The following is a 25,238-nucleotide window of genomic DNA, read 5'->3' as shown; positions in this document are numbered from 1 at the left end:
AGTCACTAAACTGAATTCTCTGCTTTATAAATGATTAAATTTTATACGAAAATGCATGTTTACTTTTCATTGTAATTTGTTTAAGCAACGTATTTTCTGATTGTCAGAATTCTTTAAACTGAAATCCACTTGGACCAACATTCTAAATCTGTAGGTTTTATCTTTATCCAGTTTTTCAAGCAGATGCCAGTTGCATAAGCAGTATCTACAGACATTGCTCAGCAAATTCTTCCTCAATTTTACAGCCTGGAGTACTTTCCATGTGTCTTACTTATGGTCAGTTTTGCAGGAACCATAATGTTAAATTTAGTCTCGAAGAATGTTCATCCCCTCTCCCCCTTTGTATGTCTATGCTTGAAGAAAACTTGTAACAGTGATATATTGCCCGTATGTTGGAATCTCTTCTGGAGGGAAGGATACAGATAACTTTATTGGAAATACAAAGCTTCACTGAGTTCCCTCCCTAAGAGAGAACAGCAATATCCTTTTCCTGAGACAGTTGGATACACCCCACTTATAATCCGTCTTCACATAATGTTAGAAAAAGGAAGCTTAACCAAGAAAAATATTGTCAATAAATATTAGACCTACTTATTTTTGGTTGAGACTAATCTCTAGATGTCTAGATGAGTCCTAGACCCTTGAGGTATCTCATGAATTTTACCACATATAATGGTAAATGTGTATAATGGTAAATGGTATTTACCACATATAATGGTCCTAAGTCTAGATGAGTCCTAGACCCTTGAGGTATCTCATGAATTTTACCACATATAATGTATCATAGAGTTGTCTATAAAGAAGGGGCTAAAGAATGGTGTGAGTTGCATTGTCTTCCATCAGTCCCTAAACTACTGATTCTCTCCTATGATAGGCAAAAATACTTTATTGAACCTACTCTTTGAATCAACAGTTGAATCCAATCTTAAATCATATTCCATCATACTCTTGATATCCCAGCATCAACTTTCATTGTTATTCTGTTTCTGCCCTTCACTTGTATGTTGGCTCTTTCTTTATCCTTATTTTTAGCATGATAACCTCCTGATGTATTGATTGAGCTCTTTTTTACTATTTACTTATTGAGAAAGCTTCCCTAAAACTTTGTTTGTTTGAGTGTTCATGCCTCTGTGTGTGTGTGTGTGTGTGTGTGTGTGTGTGTGTGTGTGTGTTCCTAGAATGGTGAGGAACACCAGTGGCAAGTAGGTGAGGTATAAAAATTATATAAAATTTCTTTCCAGAGATTTTCCTCTATTTTTTTCTTTATAACAAACTTTTATTGATAACCCTATCTCCATGGACACAACCATAATTGAAGATGTGGAGTATTACAAGAAGGGTTATTTTCATATTATACAGAGAGTTAGAGAAAACTTTACTCCCAGCTCTTTGGGAGGAAAAAGCACAGGGTAAAGTGGTTTGATGACATCTAGTCAGAGTGTTCTTTAATATTCTTTCATCTTATGCCACAAACTATTCATAAATACAGTTTTTTATATATCAGTGAAGTTTCCATGGGAGGCAAGAGTGTGTTGATAAAATATTATTTGATCACTTCCTATTACCTGAATAACCAACTTTGGTTTGAAAATATAATGGGCTATACTGGCCAATATATAGTTACCCAATAAAATTCAGGACACCTCATCAAATTTGAGTTTCAGGTAACAAAAATTAATATTTTCAGTATAAATATATGCTACCCATATTTGCATGGGATATACTAAAATGTCACTTGTCATTTATCTGAAATTCAAACTTAATTGGTATTTTTGTATTTTTATTTGCTAAATCTGGCAACTCATAATACCTTCACTTGTTCTAATCTTTTTATCTTCAGAATACAAACTGGGGAAACTGAGGCAATTGAGACAATGTAGAAAATAATTTCCAACTCCCATTATTTTATATCTAAATAATTCACAATGGCCTCCTTTTTTGAATGTGTGTGTGTATGTGACATTAGTGTCAATAGGTCATTATATATGGTTCTTTGGCTATTAGTAACAAACAAGCCAAAAAGGAATTTCTTGTGAAAATAAAGAGAAATTTAATATAAAGAAACTGAATTTACTTACAAAGTCAAAAGTATGGCTATAAAAGCAACTTTTAGAAAGAAAAGTTTCTAGGACAGCACTGAGAATCTCCAAGTTCTACAATTACTTCTTCAGTTGCTAAGCCCTAACTGTATTCAAACTCTGTGAGTTGTGAGTTGTTTTTCCAGTTCCAAGTTCCTGAGAGTACATAATTGGCCCACTTGGGGTCATATTTCTGTCCCTGTGGACAGTGCTGCAAATCTGTCTGACAGAGAAGAAAGTCAGGGAAGTATGGTGGGCAAATAAGTACAGAAGATACCATGACATAGATTAAATGTAAGGGGAAATCCATTCTTCTCCTCTGAAGGGAGCTAGTAGAAGCTCATCTAAACTCATTGCTAATGGAAAATGAAAATTAATGACAACATCCTAACTGTTGTCTCATTCTCAGTATATTTTGGAAGGTTTAACATTTAATGCAAAAGAATAAACATAAGCATTTCATACCCTTAGCAGTTAGACTTGGATAAACAGTGGGGAAACCATTCAGTGGAAATACAAATCTTTTATACCACCCTTATCTAGTAAAGATCATCTGACAATTAAGAAGGGGAAAACATGAATGCAATACAACAAAGTCATAAAAACACAAGATTAATTCAAGGATTTACTTTTGTTTTTGTTGTTGTTTCTCAATAATTTGCCCTAACATCAGAGCAGAGCACCTTATCTATGGAGCTTAGCTTAACCCTGAAATGGCAGAAGCCTAATCAGTAGACTGACTGGTTATGTGTTGGAGGCTCCATGATTACAAGACAACTGTCAGCCAGACTTGGATTTGAATTGTTTCTGCATCTTATATTCTATGAAACTTTGGCTAGTATTTTTTTTTTCTTTCTGATTCTCAGTTTTTTAATCTGTAAATTGAATACAGTGAAACTGAACTAGAGATTGTAAGAATTAAGAAAGATGATTTTTGTAGAAGATTTTGATGTTTCTAGAAGAGTCTAGCACAGGGCCCCTCAAAGAGAAAACAAAACAGAATGAAATGAAACACCAAAGAACTATTATTCAGTGTTTCTATTTCTGTTAATATCCAAATGGCTCCAATCATACTAACCTTCCTTCAAATAACAGTAACCTCTGGGCAAAATAAACAATGCCAATTCAGTGAAGGCACTGAAGCACAAACAGAAGCAGGAAGATAATGAAGGAGAGTCAATACTTCAAAAAAGAGAATAGCACTTAATTAGTTTTTCATTTTTATGACTTTTACTACTGACAGCATACCTAAGTCTGCAACCTGCTGGGTGAGCAAAAGTTTACCAGAAATGCTGAAGATAAATGTCTAGATGACCCCAAAGTTATGCTTAAAAGAACTAAACTAAAATTTTAACTGTCCCCCTGTTGCAGAAAAGATGTTTGTCGGTTTGAGTTAATTCAAATTAATTATCTACTAAAAAATATAAAGCAATACTCTTCAGAGGCTTCTACAAAATACCATTCACAATGTCCAGAATGCAGTTCCAAGTCACTCAACACACAAAGAAATAAAAAACAAAAAACAAACAAAAAATCCCAAAAAACCTTTTCAAGAGAAAATAATGTAGACTGAACCTGAGATGATCTAGATGTTAGAATTAGCAGACGAGGATTTTTAGTAACTATTATAACTAGGCTCAAGAAAATAAAGGAAAACTTGTCTATAGTGAGTGAAAAGATAGGAAATCTTTGCCGAAAATATAAATGATAAAAAAGAAGAACTGAACAAATATCCCAGGACTATGCCCATCCTAGATTTTGATTATCAAGTAAATCTTTTTTAAGAAGACTCCCATATGCTCAAATGCCAATAGGAACCAGGCTGGGAATATAAATGAATGACACACTCAGGGTGCACCCTGCTAGGTACTGATTGGGCTTATGGTGAACTAGAAAACACTGTCTCCAAACACTGTCTCAACTGAATACTTGCTATTTTATTTCAACCAATTTTTGCCTTAAGTAGAGATTGATAAACACTTTCTATAAAGGGCAAGATAGTAAATATTACAGGCTTTGTGGGCCGTGTGGCATCTATTAGAACTACTCAACTCTGCTATTATACCATAAAAGTAGTCATAGATAATACATAAATGAATGGTTGTGGCTATGTTCCAATAATACTTTATTGACAGAACATGTGGTGGGTCAGATTTGGCCTGAGAGATGTTCTTCAAGAACCTTGTCTTTACAGACATTTGGGTTCAAGTTTGCATGATATTTCAAGGAAAACTGGGCCACTCTATCTGGACTTGTCCTAGAGCAGACATGCATATATTTCTGAAAGATAAATAATTGTTTTCAAGTCCACAGAAAGGAGAATGGGATGTCAATCTATGCAAAGGAACAAAGTTATGAAATATTAGAATATATGGACAAGTTGCAAGTATTTTGGTTTAGTTGCAGAAGAGAAATTGTGTGGGGTAAAGTTAAGAAAGTCAGATGGGATTTGATGCAACCAATAGATGACACCCTTCCTTCCCACCTGAAATAGACAACAACTAAGATATTATAACGCATCTGGTTAGACAACAACAATTAAGGTGGGCAAAGAATACATTTAGATGAATCCCTACATATCAGCTTTATATATCCAATAAATTCTAGATTGGCAGACTTAACTTATAAATTCAACATTGGGCATTTTAATATTTCTTCCACTTTTATCATCACCCAGACACCCCACCTCACACCACACATGCACACACACACACAGACACAGACACACACACACATTAATCCACGTTTCCGCAGTGTTTGGAATACATAGCAGAAAACTCTGAATCTCTTGCCTCCCACTTGTCAGGAGAAGAGCATAGCTGTAAGCCAAATTCCCTGACTTGGTGATTTGGGATTGATTATCTGCACCCAACAGAGAAAGGTGAACCAGTGACTGCACCTACCAACAGGGTGATCCCTTGTCTCCTTAGGGAGGAATAACAGATAGAGCAAAAGTATAAGGATGTTTCGGGAAAATCTTTCTTTCACACTATAGGAGAGAAAATAAGCATTCCTCACCCCCAACAGCATACAGATTCCACATATAAAATCCCTCAAGTGTAATGGAGAAATCATTCCTTGCTATATTCAACATAAAAATTATCCTGAGTTTAAGATCAGTTATGTTAAAATGATTTATATTTCTGACTTCTCATAGCAAGGATATCATGACTTTGTTTTAAATCTACTAATGCAATCCATGTTACTAAATATCTATTCAAACTGTGTGATAATTAAAAAGTTCCATGCAAAAATTCCACCCCATCTAAAATGATTTAAAAGCAAGCAAAATCATCATAAAAGATCTGAGAGTTACTATTCTCTTAGACATCCAGTTAAAGTACCCCAGGGAAGCTTTTAATTTAATGCTTCACATTAAAAACTAGCCTTGAGTTGTTCATTTACCTCTACGTCCCTGCAAATAAATAAAAAAGTGTGCCATACATCTTAGTCAGATATTCTCCATTACCAAATGGACCCAGTACCTCAGCCTTGTTGCTTGTCCCCTGGACTCCAGAAGCATTTGTTACATCTACTCCCACCAGTATGTGATTTAAATTCTGGAGCACTATTTTTTTTTTTTTTTCGGTACGCGGGCCTCTCACTGTTGTGGCCTCCCCCGCTGTGGAGCACAGGCTCCGGACACGCAGGCTCAGCGGCCATGGCTCACGGGCCCAGCCGCTCCGCGGCATGTGGGATCTTCCCGGACCGGGGCACGAACCCGTGTTCCCTGCATTGGCAGGCGGACTCTCGACCACTGCGCCACCAGGGAAGCCCTGGAGCGCTGCAGTTAAGTATACATCATAAAAGATTTTTCTTTACTAGTTTAAAATTTCCTTCTGTCCTTTAACAAATTCTGTTAATGAGGCTCCTTCAAACTGCTAAGCTTTCCAAATCCATGCCTTCATGTTACCTGGTACAAAATAATCAGAAAATCTAACAGCTCTCCATGGCAAAAATACATTAGAGAAGTCATGTATCTGGCATTTGCAGTAGGCAACAAAGGTGTTTATTGTAAAGTGATGTTCTGTTGCACAGAAAGTGTGAGCATAAGTATACTAGTGCATGTACATATACTTGTCCATTTATTCATTTCATCAAACAATTTTTTGGTGTTTAAAAAGTAACAGGGTGGTCCAGTGGTTAAGACTTTGCCTTCCAGTGCAGGGAGTGCGGGTTCTATCCCTGGTCGGGGAGCTAAGATCCCACATGCCTTGTGGCCAAAAAACCAAAAAACATAAAACAGAAGCGACATTGTAATAAATTCAATAAAGACTTTTAAAAAAGTGGTCCACATCAAAAAAAATCTTTAAATAAATAAAAATGGGAAACTTGGACACAGAAGGAAGACTATGTGAAAACAGAGGAGGAAGACCCCAGAAGAAATCAGTCCTGCCGATACTTTGATTTCACACTTGTAGCCTGCAGAACGGAGACCATAAATTTAGGTTGTTTTAAGGCACCCAGTTTGTGGCTCTTTGTTAAGGCAGCCGTAGGGAACGAGTCCATGCATGCAGAGCCATGTTAACATGAGGGTTACAGAATCCTAGACATCCTGAGCGCTGAGTGCAAGCTGGCCCTCGGTCACCTAATGCAGCCTGGTTTGTGTGGAAATTTCCTGGGATTGCTGTTGCAAAGCTCGTATCTGGGGAAACCTCTTAGTCCTGAGCAAACAAGGACAGTTGGTCACTCTGAGCGGACACCTGAACGTCCAACAGTGCTTCCTTCTGGGGTTCACCAGCTGTGTCCCTGAGTTGCCAAGTTCTCAGAGCAGCCGGTCAAAAGGAAGAGTGGCCGATGTGGCTTTTGGAGGAATACAGCAAAGTGATTAGCACAGGTCCTGTGACTAGCTGGCATCCTTCAGGGCTTACTCAAAAGAGGTGATGAAAAGACTTCCTATTTCAAAACAAAATTCCAGTAGCCCCGCAGAAATCTAAAGTTCCACGGATCTTTTGATTTTTTAATAGAGTTTCCATCCCAGAGTCTGCTTTAGGTCAGATTCCCTAGAAGCATAGCCTGAGTTACGGAGTCATGGGCCAAGTCATTTACTGATGGACGTCTCTAAGGAGAAACTTCCCAGGAAATGAGGGAAGCGGGATGGACAGGGAGAAAAAGTGGACGGGGTCTGATTGCAGCTGAAGTCGCCGCCTCAGCTTGATCCCTTGGGGAGCTCTGGAGCATATGTGTTTCTACGGATTCGCCCACCTTGCTCCATGGGGCCGGCCCCTTGGGCCTCCTGCTGGTTTTATTTTTTTTAATTTTTATTGGAGTATAGTTGATTTACAATGTTGTGTTAGTTTCTGCTCTACAGCAAAGTGAATCAGTTATACATATACCTATACCCACTCTTTTTTAGATTATTTTCCCACATAGGTCATTACAGAATATTGAGTAGAGTTCCCTGTGCTATACAGTAGGTCCTTATTAGTTATCTATTTTATATATAGTAGTGTGTATATGTCAATCCCAGTCTCCCAATTTATCCCTCCCCCTCTTTCCCACCGGTAACCAAAAAAAAAAAAAAAAAAAAGGACTTCCCTGGTGGCGCAGTGGTCGAGAGTCCGCCTGCCAATGCAGGGGACATGGGTTCGTGCCCCAGTCTGGGAAGATCCCACATGCCGCAGAGCGGCTGGGCCCGTGAGCCATGGCCGCTGAGCCTGTGCTCCGCAATGGGAGAGGTCACAGTAGTGAGAGGCCCGCGTACCGCAAAAAAAAAAAAAAAAAAAAAAAAAGTAACAGAAGATAAGCATCTGCATGGTGATATAGACATGCAAACAAACAAAAATATAACACAAATGCTAAGCGTCAAAATATTACCCAGAAAATAATGATTTTCTAATAATGATATTTTCAGGTAATATTTGTAGGTAGCATTAGAAAATAATGTTCTCTGGAAATAATTGTTTCTTCCATTTATTCATTTACTTATCAATATTTATTAGGCATTTAAAATGTGCCAGGAATGCTGCTAAACTCTTGAGATGAACCAATGATTAAGACATTAAGGATTTTTGCCATCATGAAGCTTATAATCTAACACAGTGGTTCTAATCTTTTACTTTTAATCATGCACTGAAAAACAAGATTGGTTAAATGCTAACACAAACCCATGTATATTTATTGATTTATGAAGAATATATGTATATACTTACATGCTATAATATAAAATACAGTATAAAACATAATCCAAAATGCAGATAAGTGATAAGATTAAATAGTTTTTAAAATATTATTTAATTAACACTGTAAAAGTTTTGGTCTCAGTAAAATATTAACATAATATGATAAATATATCTATATAGGTAATTAGGTAATACCACTTCCACAGTAACATTTTTGGTGAGAACAAAAGTGTTTCTATATGTTTAATTACTATTAAGATATGCTTTATTTATCAAGCAAAATCAATCAATAGTTGATTTAAAACAATGAGCTTTGGAAATATTTATTAAAATAAAATTCTATTTCCTAGGTTCATTCCTTTTTTTTTTCCTACCTCTTTTTTGTAACGTGTACCTATATAAGCTTTTAGCAGATAACGCATACTGTTTAGAGGATCAAAATCTGGTAACTGTAAGAGCACTTTTAAACATTTGGCTTTAATTCCCTTTCCTCAGCCTGAATTTCTTTCTAAAAACACTGTATTTTACACTTAATGTTAAAAATACCAACTTTATTTGAAGAGATCTTGAAATCCTCCAAGGAGACCCCCAGGATGCCCTATCATGGCCTCCACAACTCTATAACATTTTATAGGGCTATAATACCCATACCCCAGGGAAAGGGGAGATGGGTCATGCAATCTAGAACAGAGGAATAACAGTCTTTGAGGAAAGCTGTAAAAATGGAAAGGAGAAGATCTGGGACAAAGTACAGTGCAAGGAGAAAGAATTGTCTGTGATGATGTGGGAAACCAGTCTCCAGATGCTTGAGCTTCATGGTGGAGTTTTGAACTGGGCTGTAAACACACAGGATGGGTTTGGAAAAATCCTGGGACCCTGAGATTCTCAAGAAGAACATTTCCCCCTGGAAGCTTTCAGGCAGCTGGTGTCCTGCATGCTGAAACGGTGAAGCAGGTCCTCGGGTTGTACCCCCACGCAAAAGTGGATTTCTGCCCCCAGAAACAAAGCTAAGTCATAATTCCCCCAGTATATCTTCAACATCCACAGGCTTGCTGAATTGTCCCGCCTCTCTGCTCTTATGGCATCCACTACCTCTGCTCTCATTGCCTTAGATTGCAATTATCTAATTTCCTTCTCCAGACCAATGAAGCCTTTTTTGAGAGCGAGGTCTCTGCATAACTGTCACCAATTACAATCCCTAAGCAAGAAGGAATTCTAAAAATAAATATATTTTCACTGATAGTTTGTATTTTGAATAGTTGAACATAAAATATTCTTAGAGACGGTCAACTATGAGACTACTACATCAGTTATGACTCTTTTATTCACAAGTGACAAAAAAAAAACCAAAAACCCTCACATAGCACTGTTGGCTCACATAGCAGATAAGCCCAGGTTGAGGAGGTGACTAGGTGCAGGGCTTTCTATAACATCATCAAATCCAGTTTCTTTTCATCTCCCATTTACTATTTTTCAAGTTGGCTCTATTCTCCTTTCATTGTGAAAAGATCGCTAGAGAAGTTTCAATCTTATATTCTGGAAACTGGAAATCTAGAGAAGAAAGACTTTTCTGGGAGTGCCAGTAAACCTGGCACTTGATGATTTTATATCACGGTTTCACCCTGAACCAATCACTGTGAGGAGCTATAGTTACACCAATAGGAGAATGAATGCTGATGAGGAAACCAGAATAATTTCCCCATAGGCATAGAAAAAATAGCACCATTTCCAAATGGCATATACCATCAGAGACCTCAAGTTTCTTTGTAATTTTCAAAATTCTTTCAACTTTCTGCAGTTGTGGGGTTTTTCCACTAATGATGTTTTACTGCCAAATTTGCCATATGTTGAACAGCCACTCTTAAGGAAAGGAGGGCAACAGAAGTGAGCCCACTTACACTGAAACTGGGTTCTTTATTGCTACACAGCTGACACTGATAAATGTTGTAGAATTCCTTTCTGAAATGAATGAATCGTTTTGACAAGTCTTCAATTTAGTGTAATTTTTACAACTCCACTGGATATTATTCCCATAACCCATTATGTGCACCTATCTATATCTCTTTTGACAAAATAAAAGAAAAAAACCCAAAATACAAAAAAAACCACACTTTTTGTCTGTCTCTATCTCAAACTTTATAGACTTACATTCTGACACACTTTTATTAACTCCAATCTTAAAATACATCTCAAGCTTTAATAATTTTTCAATATAATCAGTTTTAGCATAGATATTATAATCCCTTATTCCTGTTACGTACTTTCATTTTCTTTCTCCCTTCTCAGTTACACATGGTCCATGCAGTGGCTCCTCAGAGTGTTAAAATAGCTCTACTCTTTGCTTTCAGCTCACATGGTTTTCATTTTTTTTCCATTGACATCTAGGTCTTTGTTTATTCACTGTGTTCATCTCTGGATTCTTATATCTGCAATACTTGCAGGTGGCTCTTATAATCACGGTAGGAAAATCATTTTATCTGGTGTCAGATAGACTTGGGTTTTACCTCCCTCTCTGTGACATAGTGAACCTTTGCTGAACCCTAAATTTCCAAAATATGAGATGAGAATAATGATATATATTAAACAGTAAAAATAGGATCAGTTTTGTTGCAGTAACAAACAATTCCAAAATCCTCAGTGGCTTAAGATAACAAAACTTAATCACTTGTTCCTACTTCATGCCCATCATAGTTTGCCTGGGAATCTGTTCCATGTTGTCTTCATTCTGAAAGTCAGGCTGGTGGAACAGCCTCCATCTAGATTTATTAGAGGGAAATAGAACAAGACAAATAATATGCTTGCTCTTAAAGCTTCAACCCCAAAATGGCAGGTGGCTTTTATGCTTCTGTTTCCTTGGCCAAAGCAAAGCACAGAACTAAATGTAGCATTAAGAAGAAAGGGTCCCAATTATGCTTGGGAGAATGATAAGTATTAGGTGAACAACACTGTGGAAGCAACTATCTCTCTTAAATTTTTTTTTTTCTTAAATATAAATTTAATTTTAACTAAAAGGACTGCCAAGTGGAGGACACTCAGATTTATGAACCCTTAGAACATATTTTTCTAAGGACCAATTTCCTTTTCTTTGAGATAAGATTAATAATTCTTAGTTTGGTAGTATCAGAAGCCACTTTTGTAGGTTCTGCTTTCAAAATAAATATCAGGTTTTTTTTTTATCTCTGTCCTCATATCACAGTTATCTGCTGGGGGAGTTTCTACACTGGCTTTCTAACTGGGCATCCATGTCTGCTCTTGACAACTCCCTTTAATCTATCCTTCATACAGTGGTCAGAGGAACCATTTAAAAAATGCAAACGTGATGACATAATTTTCTGGCTTACAAGCCATTAATGTCTTCTCATTGCTGTGAGAACAAAGTTTAAAATCATTAATTTGGGTTATATGGCTGTGAATAATCTGGGTCCTACTTTTCCCACCACCATCTCTTGTAATTACCTGACTGTCCCGCACCGTATGCCACCTGTGCTGGCCTTCCTTTCGTTTCTCAAAGTGGAAAGAATTATTTATACTTCTGGGGCATTAATTTTCCATTCCTTCTGCATGGGGAGCTTTAATCATATCCTTCATCTAGATTACTCCTTACCATCATTTGAGTTTCAACTGAAAGAGTGTGAATGTACAGAGGCCTTCCTTAGTGTTTCATTGCACCCTGAACTTCCCTTCTATAGCACTCATACAACCATGGTGACATTTATTTATGTAATCTTACATGTTTACTCCCTGACACAGCCCTTACCCCGTCTTTACGGATACATTTAACTGGTACATTTTGAATCCCCCAGTCACTAATAGAATCCCCAGAATTTATTGTGTTCAATAATTAATTTTTGTCTAAATGAATGAATTAAAATGAAAGAGCAAATGTAATAGTAAATTTGTAAAGACTTTCTAATGTAAAAGAAAATGTGGAAATATAGGGAAGAACTATAATTATGTGAGAAATAATTATAAGATAAAACAGGTTGTGCTCCACATAAGACTTTTTAAATTCATTTTATTTTCTAAAAGTGTTTGCATGTTTCTAAAGATAGAGTGAAGATAACTGGAGAGCACAGTTTCAAATTTTTCTCATGAATTAAGATGTTGAAATGTTTTTTCATAAGAAGAAATAGAAGCCTTATTTTCATGAGAGTGTCCTAAATGTAAGAAAGGGTTCATGGAATTTTATTTCTCCTTCCCCAAACAATAGTATATAGTTGACTTATTAACATTGTTTATTGAGTATCTGCTATGTTCTAGGTGCTAAACGAGGGTCTTCCAAAAGAATAGTAAACAGCATGTGACAAAGTGCAGATGTGATAGAGAGGGCTATGCAGGATTTGGACCCAAAAGAGTTTCCCTGTAACAGGAGAATAGAGTACAAGACTCTCTAACAATCGGTCAGTGAACCACAAGCCTCTTAAGAACATGAAGGAGAATAAAGGGGGCTGGGGGTGTTTCAGAGCTTTGTGAACTGAGTTGCCCTATGTGATTACAAATTGACCTAAATGGGCAACCTACTTGTGCTTTGCATGGTGATGGTCATCCATACAAGGCTTAAATGCACACCCCTGGATCTAGTAGAGTATTGACTAGATACTCTGATTATTCCTGATTGTGACACATCCTGGTGAGCTGGCAGCTAGTCTGTGTGCATTCATGCTTTCGTATATTCATTCACTCATTTCAACAAATATTTGTTGAGTATCTATCAAATTCCTGATTCTGCCATAGACTTCAGAGATAACCAGTGAATAAAATGTGCTGATATCTTGCCCTTGTGCAAATTGTAGTGGAGAATGGAAGAGCACATAAGGTTGGAGACTTTGAAGAAGGACATTCCATTGACTGGGACCGGGGGGTGGGAGGGGAGAATGGAGGACTCCAGAAGAGAGAATTCTCTTGGCTAAAACCCTCTTCCTAAAAGTCTTTCAGTGTTTGCACAGAACTCAGAGGACCTTTGTACTCCAGAAGACAGAGGGCCTAGTTTGCTACCTAAGAGTCTTGCAGCTTTGTAGCCAACAAGGAGTTAGTTCCTAAGAGAGGCAGTTGTCTCTTGGAAAGGTACAGACAGTAGCAGCAATGTCAAGGATGATTCTTTGATTCTTTTGGTAGGCAGCCAAGGTCATCCAGAAAGAGGAAAAAAATTCCTCTACTTTGCAGAGAATTTGTGTGGCACTCTGGATATTTCCCAGAATGCCAGGGGAGGTCTTTGAGAGGTGGGCCAAACTACTGAAGTGGGAATGACTTAGAGGATTTGCACTGCATTTATTGACATTGTTAGAAATTTGAAGAGACAGTGAGAGAGAGAAAAAAGACATTCACTTGTAATCCCCAGATCTTTAGTCTTTGCATTTATAAATATTTCTTCTAATGTTTTTCAGCATAAAAACATGTTTAGCATGATAATTTTGCATTCTGCCTTTTGGGTTTACCATTATACAAAAAGAATTGTTCATGGTTTTCCTGCCTTCACAATTACCATAGTGAATAGCTATATTATTTTCTCTTTTGAAGACAAATAGTAATTTATTTGAGTCCTCTACTCTTAGGCATTTTAGCCATTTCTATTTTTCATGATGCTAATTAGTCATGCAAAGTAAAAATTTAATGTGCATATTGTATTACTTCTTTTGCAATTATTTTTAGTATCCTTTCCAAGAACTTAATTCATGAGGTCAAGGTATTTTTTATTTTGTAAACCAAATTGCTTGCCCATAAGGTAAGTTATTTTTAATATAGCATCTTCACCAGTTAGATGTTACTTGTTTAAAGTTTAACAATGGAATAGATGTTAAATGGAATTTGATTATTGTTAAAACTCTTATTGTATGGATTAACTAGTGGCTTATGAAATATAATCCATCATCCTCTTAAACTTTTGGAACCTGATGTATCTCAGAGAAATCCCAATCTCTCCTCTTCCTAGAATTACTGATCTGACAAAATGTAACATTTTTCCCATGGTAGACTGTCTAGCATTTCAACTCTCATTATTTTATCTCTGAGTTTATTTCAGCTGTCATTATTTTACCTCAGAGATCAACCCCCTCCCACTCCAAATAAATGGAAAGATATCCAGTGAGGATGAATTCCTGGTATATTTGTCTCTGGATTGGTTTTCTCATTTCTTCATTCGGCACATTCACTTATACTTGCTCAGCAGATAGTCATGGTAGAAAGACCCAACTGAGAATTAAATAAGCTATTTCTGTTGTAGGTTTTCCTGCATTGCTGTGTCATATTTGGTAACCTGTTTGAATGTACCTGGATCTCAGTTCATCTAAAAAATTAGATGGTGAGTCTATATGGTTTTAATGTCTTTTTTTTCTGCTTTGGAAATCTACATTTGCTGATTGTTTTGATTCTGATACATTTTTTCTGTTTAATACCTTTGAAATGATGGTAAGCTTTCCACAGATGTCAAAAGCCAACACTGAGGAGTAAGGAGTTGATGTTGACAGCACACAAACAAGCTTAGTGTTGTATATGAGATTATTACATTATATAATCATCTGCATGACTGAGGCAAAATGAGGCATTTGAGTAGTGGTTCCCCATGGGGATGAATTTTAATTTTTAAATTGTCATTTAAAATGTATTTTACCAGATTATATCATGATGCAAGATGGAAGTGACAATCATTGTGGGAATAGATCATTTCGAGTCACATGTTGGGCATGTGATGTGAGAAAATAGAGACTGTCAAAACCCTTAGTATAATAGGTCACAGACTTTAAAGCTAAGAGAAGTTAGCTTGAGAAACCTTTGTACCATCAAGATCTAACACTCATACTGCTTTAAAAGCATCCAGCTGACCTTAGAGAAAAATTTATTTAATTTTAAATGGCATATAATTCAACCAAAGAAGATAATAAAATCATAGATTTAGTCACAAGTGAAAACAGACAAAAACCCTGGATTCTTCCATATTTCTTAAAATGATACTATCAATGTAAGAGTTTTTGAAGATATAGGAAACAAAAATGCAGTTATCACAAAAAGTGTATCAGCATACACATTAGTTTATAATATAACCAAAAGTGAAAGAGAAAAATTTGCAAATAAATGACTGAACTAAAGGAGGTTTAAATATGATACTTAAAAGTCATGGGCAATTTATGAATTAATCCATTTGTGGTCAGTAACAACAACGAAAGTTCATGATCAAAACAGTATTCTTTCTGTTTTTTCAGAAAACTTTTACTTAAGAGAAATACATGATTCTGTCTCCTCAGGAATTATAACCACATATAAGTTCAAAAAATCTGAACTTATTTTTTGTTGTTAAATATGATGCACTTCTATAGTATTTAAATTCTTGCATTTCATTTCCTTTAAAAAGAATGTTCATCTATACCCTGAACATACTAAGAGATTAAGAAATTTGGAATTAATCGGGAGACAACCATTTATAATGTTATCTCGAAGTGATGGTCAATAAGACCAAGGGAAAAGGTAATATAGTGAAAGTTCCTAAATAAAGATGAGTTACTCCCAAGTGAACTTGTCTATAAAAGACCAATGGTAAATGGATTTAATAAAAGAATATCACTGAATTATTTAATGACTTGGAAAGGGAGATTGGGAAGCATGTGGAAAATCTGATAGTCATTATGCTTTCCATCGCACCTCATTTTTCTCTGAAACAGAAAATGTTAAAATGAGTCTAAAAACATCACTCAGTTGTTATTATTATGATTTTCCCAGATTCTCTGATCTTTTGACACTATGCCCAGTGCTCTCACCATGGCTACCTCAGAAATTTCTCGGTCTTCTGCCTACCTGCAATAGCTTACAGATTTCTTCTCCACTAATTTCTGGGTAATAAACTTAGTCTTCTCTTCATTTGGCTCTTAGTGTGGGAACCCCTCTCCAAGTTTCTCCAAGGAGATTCTCTGTGCTATGGTAATTAGAAAAGTAAATGTGCTAAATATATTTTTGGCAGCAAAGGACTCTGCCAGATAAATAAAGCAGCCCAGGTGTAAAAGGAAAAAGGGAAGTAGATACTGTAAGAAGCACTGCTGGCTTGTCTCCCCAGTAAAATTTCAAATCTGTTCCAAACCTTTTCCTATACCTGGACAGTGACACTCAAAGTGCTTTGGAGAATTTAATTGGAACAATCCCATTAAACTGAGAATTGTTCAGAAAAGTCACAAAAAGTAATAAATTTAGATGGGAGGAGTGAAAGCATGCTGATGCAACTCAATTACTTAAAAAAATATGTTAAAGACTAATTTGATTTTACATTTCCCCACAAGTATGGCTGTTAAGAAATTTGCATTAAGTGTAACTACCAAAAAATGCTAAAATTGGGATTAATAGTCAAAATGTAAAATCGCAAATTAATGCAAAAAAGCCATAAAAAAGTTAAGATTAGATCAAATATCTTACTGAATATGAAAATGCCTTTAAATGTATCCAGAGAGAAGCATCACATCTGTTCATCCTATCCTGACCTCCTAGAATCAGGATTTGGTTTTCCACATCTTTTTAACCCTCTGGAGTGGGCACCTATGATATTATGTGCCCAGAGATCTTCATTTCCTAGGAGCAGCCACTTCCCCTACCATGCTGGTCCAAGTAGCCCCAACCCCTGGCTCAAAGATCAATAAATAAACCAAGTTGAACTAATCAGATACCTTCCTGGGTATTTGGAATGGATAAAAATACCAACTCAGTTTGCCCACACTACTCTGAACTGGGGAACTGTAATCTTGGGAACTTTGTTTGCCATGTCCTAACATGTGGATTGATGAGTAAGGGGGAAATAAAGGCTTCACTCATCAGTAGATGAGTGAAAAATCACACAGAAGGTGTATGTGTAAAATAGTAAAATAGTGAGGAGAAGAGACATGATGGTGTTTTTGTCTGATGATCCAGATTTTCCTGAAATTAAACTGTGATCTTATTATTAGGCTATCTGAGACACTTAAGTACCTTTACAGAAAACATTTAAATTTATTTCACAAATATTCTGCATTTTCTTTTGAAATTCAAGTCCACCATGGTGGTGAACAATTCAAAAGCATCAAAATATATAATTTACTCTCTTCCTCATTGCAATTTAATTACATGGTCTAAATAAATACTTCGCTTAAAGGAGTTATGTTGAGTTTCTCTTATCTGAACCCCAAAGAGGACTAATTAGTATATACTGACAGAAAGTATATATTCATTTAGTATTTGAAAAAGATTGAAAGAATAAATAAAAACAAGTAAAGTATTAACATGCTGAAACTACATCTTCTGAGTTTTAAAGGAGATAACGAGTACAATTTTTAAAAATAGGAATAGTAAGAAGAGTATTTCAGGTAAAAGAAATCCCATCAGAAAGGAGAAGAAAGACTTAGGCTGTGGTGGAAAGAGGCTGTTAAAATGGAGGATAAGATTCAAATGAAAACGTGATGGGATATAAGAATGTCTTTTGGGGTTATGTTCAAGGGGAAAGGGAAAACAAGTATGGTTTAAGGACTTGAGAGTGGTGGAGTCAGAGCTGTATTTTAGGATTATTCTGGAATCTACATCCAAAATGGTAACATGAACAGAGAGTAAATGTGCCAAAAATAGTTAAGATGCCCTTTGAATAGTTCCGTTATAACCTGCTCAGGCTCTGAGCTAGCAACAAGAAATTAGATAAATGAATATCTTTGGAAGAAGCAATCAGAGAAATTTGGTGACAGAGGTGGAGAGAAAGGGAGAGTGTACATTTGTAGAGAACTTCAGGGTGTTATGGACAAGATGACAATCCATAAAGAAAATCTCAAAAGTCAAAGCAAATGCATTTTTTGAAGAAATGCATGTAATTTGTAAGATCTGTTTTAGACATGTTGAGTTTCAGATGTCAGAGTGAAGGTGACTATTAGGCAGCAGGAACCCATAAATGATGTTTGATAAGAGGCTGTTGAAATACAGAACGATAACTAAAATTCTAATATTGAATAAATTAGAGCCATTAATCACTCCATTCTTTTCCAAGATAATATAAACCTTGCACCTTTTTACAGGGTATATAGAAATTCAGAATTATATACATAGATTTCTGAAACTCAGAAATATATACATTTCATTTACATTTATTTTTGCTGAAATATGATTTGTCAAATCCAAAATTTCCCTCACTGTAACAATATTATTCATCTCTGAAATGATAAAGAGCCCTAATTCCTATTCTATAGGCGGTATACATATGCCTTTGGAACGAGGATATTTCTAGAAGGCTCTCTACAAACATTTGAATGAACAAAAGACCAGAGATATAGAGGAGAGACAGGTAACACATCATGTAACTCAAAATCTAACATACAGTTGACGTTTAGGAAGTGCTTATTGTTAAATTTATTCTCCCACCAAACTCAGTCTTAGGCTCACCTAGGACCAGAACAAGACAAGTAAGTGCCCTGACAGGTTAATAATTTCATAGCTGAGTTGGAAAACACACATACACATAAGCACATACACACATAAATACTTATTTTCTATTTATAGAACTTTACCTCTTTCAGTATGCTTGTAATTCAGTCACCTTCTTCTTCAGTCACCTCTCCCCAGATGTCCTTTGCCCAAGAATACTTAGGAGGAAGACATCATTACAAAATAGGATTACAAAAAAAGAAGATGAAGGCAGAGTTCATATTCCACAATGTATAGCATTTCACTTAAAAAAAAAACGAAACAACAACAGCAAAAATCCCTCTTAGCCACATCTATCTTCTCTGTATGTCCCTTCTTCCAAGCCTCTATGTCCCTCCCCCTGTATATTGTCTTCCAGGACTTAGTATTCCTTGCTTCTGTTCCTCGTTGGGAAATTCCCCACCTCCTCCCATCCTTCTCTCATGCAGGAGTTAACACTGTCCCCATTTCTATTGCCAAACTTGCCTGCTTCCAGCCACAATCTTAAAAGTCTTCAAGTGTGACATAAACCATTACCCAGAAGATAATGACTTTGCAAAGCAAAGACTCTTTAGCTTCCAAAATCTGCGTTTCTTAAAAGAGAATGGGAATTAAAAATGACAAATACCTTTTTTTCTTGACTAATCTTCAGAATATTTTAAGGGACTTATTTTATACACTGAAAGAGATAGAGCCAATTTATTTTTCATCAGTTATATTGGAGTTGTGAATCAATTGATGCCATATTTCATATTTATTCCAACAGTGTTTTATTTGTCCTACTAATCTATCCCTCAGTCTCACTCCAGGTTCAGTCAATAGGCAATACCGAATGGCAGTATGTGTGATTGAGAAATCTGTGGTGTCAAATGAAGCAAATGTTGTTCCGAATCCTGAGTTTTTAATAAATGGCATGTGTTTATTTTAATGTACGTATCTTCTAGATCAAGACCAAGCCAACAACTTTATAAAATAGAATAGGATTTATCAAACAGGTAGCAACATATTTCTATACTGACAAACTCTCTTATCAAATTAGGAAAAATATTTCTCACAAAGTGTCAAAGCACAATCTGATCTTAAAAATTGTGTCACAGAAAAGACATAGATGGATTCTTGGAGAATATGGGCTTCTGGCAATTGGCATCTTCCCTTCCTTTCTTCCCTTTTTTCTTATTTCTTTCACATAAAGGTATTTGCAGAAAATGCAAAGATGTGCTTCCATATACTAATTAGGTCAATAGAGGAGGATGTGAGAATATCACTGTGAGAATATCTGAGCTTTAAGATTAAAAAATATATCTTTGGTTATATAATCATCCTAGGTACTTCATATCTGCAGATGCTGAGGGAAGAAAGAGTCCTTTTTTTTTAATTAATTAATTTATTTATTGGCTGCATTGGATCTTCATTGCTGTGCAGGGGCTTTCTCTAGTTGCGGCGAGTGGGGGCTACTCTTTGTTGTGGTGTGCGGGCTTCTCATTGCGGTGGCTTCTCCTTGTGTGGAGCACAAGCTCTAGGCACGTGGACTCAATAGTTGTGGCTCATGGGCTCTAGAGCGTAGGCTCAGTAGTTGTGGCCCACGGGCTTAGTTGCTCCACGGCATGTGGGATCTTTCCAGACCAGGGCTCGAACCCGTGTCCCCTGCATTGGCAGGCAGATTCTTAACCACTGCACCACCAGGGTAGTCCAAGAAAGAGTTCTTTTTATGTGGCATTTTATTCATTCTTTCCTTCAACTTCCATCAGTTAAGGATCTAGTATACGCCAGGTATTGACTAGTCATTGGAGAATAAATTATTTCACAATCTAGTAAGAGAAAGAAATTTTAAAAATCATAAATTAATAATGAGACATCCTAATGGGCACTGTAATGAGGAAGTTCCAGTGTAGGCACCAGGTTCACCCCTAAAGTTTGTGGGGCCTGAAGCAAGAGTACACGTGGAGGCCCATATACCTTATTATTTAAATATTTAAGATCTAAATCTAAATGTTTATATTTTTAGTAAATCTGGCTAACAGCCATTTAATAAGATATTGAAACTTGACAAGTATATAATCATAACAAAAATAGAATAAATACTTGCCGACTTGCTCATTTTTTGCTCTTTCAATCTTCTCTTCTAATCAGTCGGGAAATTCATAGGACAAAATTCCACTTTTCCTCTTTTTCCTGTGGAGGGGGAGGGGAGGCTCATTGAACCCTGTCCAAGGTTAGCTACTGGACACCTAACAATGCCATCTCCCCTATTCTTGCTGGGTTTCATCTCCTTGACCAAGTCTAAGCCAAGATATATCTGACCATAAGGGCCTTACTCCTGCATGCCTTTTAGGAACCTGATGCATGAAACAGGTTCAGATTTTAAATTCTCATTAGTGGCACAAGGAGAGCAGATCCTTGGCTCACCCCCTTCACTTTCCATCTCTAGCTGCACCCTACCTCTCTACTGGTCTCCTTCACATCTATGTACAACCAAGACCATACTCAGAAGTGCCAGTCACAACCCCCTACTCATAGTGCAAGAATTTCCCTTCAGAGGGCAGACTTGAGGGAATACACAGCACAGGTCCCAGAAGTACACTTGGGCCCATCTGGGCATGGGATTCTGGGGTCGTCCTGGGGAGTGGTCTACAAGGGGAGGAGGATGGTTTCCAGGTGGAAATGTCCCCTGAGCCTTCAAACTCTTGCCCTTATAAGGAGAAGCACTGACATAATGAGATTCTCTGATGCCAGAGCCCTGTGCGGGATCTAAGATTGTGCAGTCAAATATAGGAGCCACTAGCAACACATAGCTATTTAAATTTAAATCTAAATTCAAATTGTTTAAAACTAAATAAAATTTAAAATTCAGTTCCTCAGTATCACTAGCCATATTTCAAGTGCTCAATAGCTGCAAGTGGCCAATGGCTACCATACTGCAGAAAGTCCTATTAGACAGTACTAAAGCAGGCAAATCTCCAGCAATTCTGGTTTGATAGGGATGCTACTGAAATATTTTCTCTCAATAAGTTAGAATCCCATATCCACAGATTATTGGTTTAGAACAAATTCTCACACCAAAGAGAACTGAGAAAAAAAGGTGGCAAAAGCATGTTAGGATAAAGGAGGAATTTTACAATATATCAAGATGTTGGAACTTGGCCTTTATAGAAAAATTTAGATTCTCTATTATATCCTCTGGAATCATCATTTAGCAGATGGACATGAAACAGCCAATGAAGCAGCTGAGCTTAAATAATGCACAGGGAAGGTATCAGGTGGTCAGAATCACATTGGGTCCAGAGAGCTAAAATCAATTAGAAACTTGGTACTGTAACAGAAGGAAAGATCAACACAGTCTGGCAACTAACCTAAGTGGAGCAGAGGCCGGGGGTAGGGGGCAGAATTCGTTCTGCCCCCACCATGACTTCAGAGTTAAAAGTAATCTTACACCTTTGAAAATATAGACATATAAAAATACTGAATTTATTTATGTTAGTACCACTGAAATCTAGCTGCATTTAAGTACAATGTCATTGTATGTGAGAACACTCAAATTATGTCCTTTAAGGGAGAACATATAGAGAGTATGGCTGATGCAAGGAATAAAATGGAGCCAGAGGGCCTTTGCTGTACACTCTAAAATAAAACTCTCTTCCTTGAAACTATCAGCCACTTTCCCTTGTGTAGAGTGAATATTAAAACCCAAACAGCTAAGATTGCGGGTAAAGTCTTAACTATTTCAGGAGGCTGTCTGTATTCTGAGTCTCTATAGTCATAGCTGGCCTGACTCTTTCTTCTCCAGTGACCCTGGACCTCTTTCAGGACCACAGACTGTGATGCTCTTTTGATGTCTGTGATAGTTAATTTTATGTGTCCACTTGGCTAGGGTACAGCACCCAGCTTTTTGGTCAAACACTAGTCTAGATGTTGTAGTGAAGGTATTTTTTAGATGCATTAATATTTATAATCAGTTGATCTAATGTAATGCAGATTACCCTTCCTAATGTGGGTTTTCCAATCAGTTGAAGACCCTGACCACAGAAGATACTATGAGATGAGAAAATACTGATGTGGCAGATAGAAATTCTTATTATTTCCTAATGCCTACTGTGTCCTTGATATGTGCAAGCTCTGTTCTAAGCACTTACACAGCTATTAGGTGACAGAGGCAAGATCTAGACAGTTTTGAGGGTCCCAGTGCCTTGCTAATAATGACCTTATAATATTGCCTCTGCTTCCCTAAAAGAAACAGATTCTTAAGGAAAGTCTGATCCCCACATTCTCAAGTTGTCTCCAGTAGCAGCACCTGAATGCTGTTTTCATGTGTTAACTAAGGCTTCAAATTGCTAGTAACTTTTATTTTCCAACCAGTGTTCCACCAGTAAAGTTTGCCCTTAATTCCATAATCATTACCATCCATTATGGTCTTGCACATATGAGCGTACCTAAACAAATCAAAGCCCTCAGAATATAAGTTGTTCTCAGGTAGACTGAAGAGGAAAATGTCTGTTTATCATGAAAGCTTTATCAATGTAAAATGGACTGAAAGTGGATGTTATTTAGATGAAATTATGTAGAATGACCCTGAAAGATATTTAAAGTAATCAAGAACATTCCATCTGCACCAACCAATTCATAATAGCTGTGAGTTCACCTTTCCATACAAGAAAATACATTTTGAATTTATAATATATTTCTGTGGCACATAGAGTTCTGTCTAAGAGATTTGTGGCCACCAAGTAATGCAGAATGGCTACAACCATGCCAGATTTAAGAATTCTTCATGTAATTAGATGAAATTTTAAAATTACATGACTTTTTAAAACATTATTTATTTTTGGCTGCGTTGGGTCTTCGTTGCTGCATACGGGCTTTCTCTAATTGCGGTGAGCAGGGGCTACTCTTTGTTGAGGTGCACAGCCTTCTTATTGCAGTGGCTTCTCTTGTTGCGGAGCACGGGCTCTAGGCACGCAGGCTTCAGTAGTTGTGGCACATGGGTTCAGTAGTTGTGGCTCACGGACTCTAGAGCGCAGGCTCAGTAGTCATGGCATACAGGCTTAGTTGCTCCACAGTATGTGGGATCTTCCCATACCAGGGCTCGAACCCACGTCCCCTGCATTGACAGGCAGATTCTTAAGCACTGCGCCACCAGGGAAACCCCTACATGACTTCTTGAGGAAATGAAAAAAGGCCATCAAGATAAATTATGCATAAGAATCATTTGATAGATACATCGTATATATAATAGATGCACTGATTATCATTTTGAATGCAATAAAAATAAAGCCCATTGTTAAAAATTAATCCATTTCTATCACTTCACTTGTACTTAAATGTGAATTTTATTGATTAAATAATTAAACATACACAGCCAAAATATAAAAAAAAGGAAATGGAAATAAAGGTCAGTACTTAACTGATCTCAAGATAGAAAAGTTTTGGTAAAGCATGAAAGTAATGAAAATTATCACGAAATGAATAAAACAAGTGTAAACATTAAAATATAAAAAAAATAAACTGCAAAGCACTGAATTGTAATATTAGTAACAAATAAGACAACAGATTAAAACCTTCAATATACAAATAATTGCTTCCATCAATGTAATAAAATGTTAAGCCCTTACTAAATAAGTGGGCAAATGAGATGGGTAGAAAGTAAATTCACAAAGAAATATAAAAAGATGAAAATGCATGTCATTAAAAAGGAAAATCGTATTAGTAGCCAAATAATTTGAAAACAATAATTAGATACCATATTTACTTATCCAATTAGATAAGAAAAAGAATATTTGAGTTCTCAAGCTCATGTGGCTGCAGTGAGATGGATAGGTCATACATTGCTGACAGGAGCACAAATTAGAAGGTTTTAATGGATATTAATCAAACAATAAGAATCAGAATCCTTGGGCTTCCCTGGTGGCGCAGTGGTTGAGAGTCCGCCTGCCGATGCAGGGGACACGGGTTCGTGCCCCAGTCCGGGAGGATCCCACATGCCGTGGAGCGGCTGGGTCCGTGAGCCATGGCCGCTGGGCTTGTGTGTCTGGAGCCTGTGCTCCGCAACGGGAGAGGCCACAACAGTGAGAGGCCCGCGTACCGCAAAAAAAAAACAAAAAAAAACCAAAAAAAAAAACAAAGAACCCAATCCAAAAATGGGCAGAAGACCTAAACAGACATTTCTCCAAAGAAGATATACAGATTGCCAACAAACACATGAAAGAATGCTGAACATAACTAATCATTAGAGAAATGCAAATCAAAACTACAATGAGGTATCACCTCACACCAGTTAGAATGGCCATCATCCAAAACTCTACAAACAATAAATGCTGGAGAGGGTGTGAAGAAAAGGGAACCCTCTTGCACTGTTGGTGGGAATGTAAATTGATACAGCCACTATGGAGAACAGTATGGAGGTTCTTTAAAAAACTAAAAATAGAACTACCATATGACCCAGCAATCCCACTACTGGGCATATACCCAGAGAAAACCATAATTCAAAAAGAGTCATGTACCACAATGTTCACTGCAGTCTATTTACAATATCCAGGACATGGAAGCAACCTGTGTCTATGGACAGATGAATGGATAAAGAAGATGTGGCATATATATATATACAATGGTATATTACTCAGCCACATAAAGAAACGAAATTGAATTATTTGTA

General features: G+C 36.8%; 1 long non-coding RNA gene across 1 annotated transcript in view; it reads left to right on the top strand.

Annotated features, from left to right (window-relative positions):
* The window catches only part of LOC307179511, a 490,390-nt gene that overhangs the window by 284,859 nt on the left and 180,293 nt on the right, over nucleotides 1-25,238 (top strand). Inside the window, exon 4 of the long non-coding RNA XR_013825417.1 lies at nucleotides 14,421-14,498. This is a non-coding gene — a long non-coding RNA (uncharacterized lncRNA). The remainder of the gene's footprint in view (nucleotides 1-14,420; nucleotides 14,499-25,238) is intronic.

This window comes from Stenella coeruleoalba (genome assembly GCF_951394435.1).
Source record: "Stenella coeruleoalba genome assembly, chromosome: 20".
Classification (NCBI taxonomy): Eukaryota; Metazoa; Chordata; class Mammalia; order Artiodactyla; family Delphinidae; genus Stenella; species Stenella coeruleoalba.
This window is presented reverse-complemented; position numbering and strand designations above follow the sequence as displayed.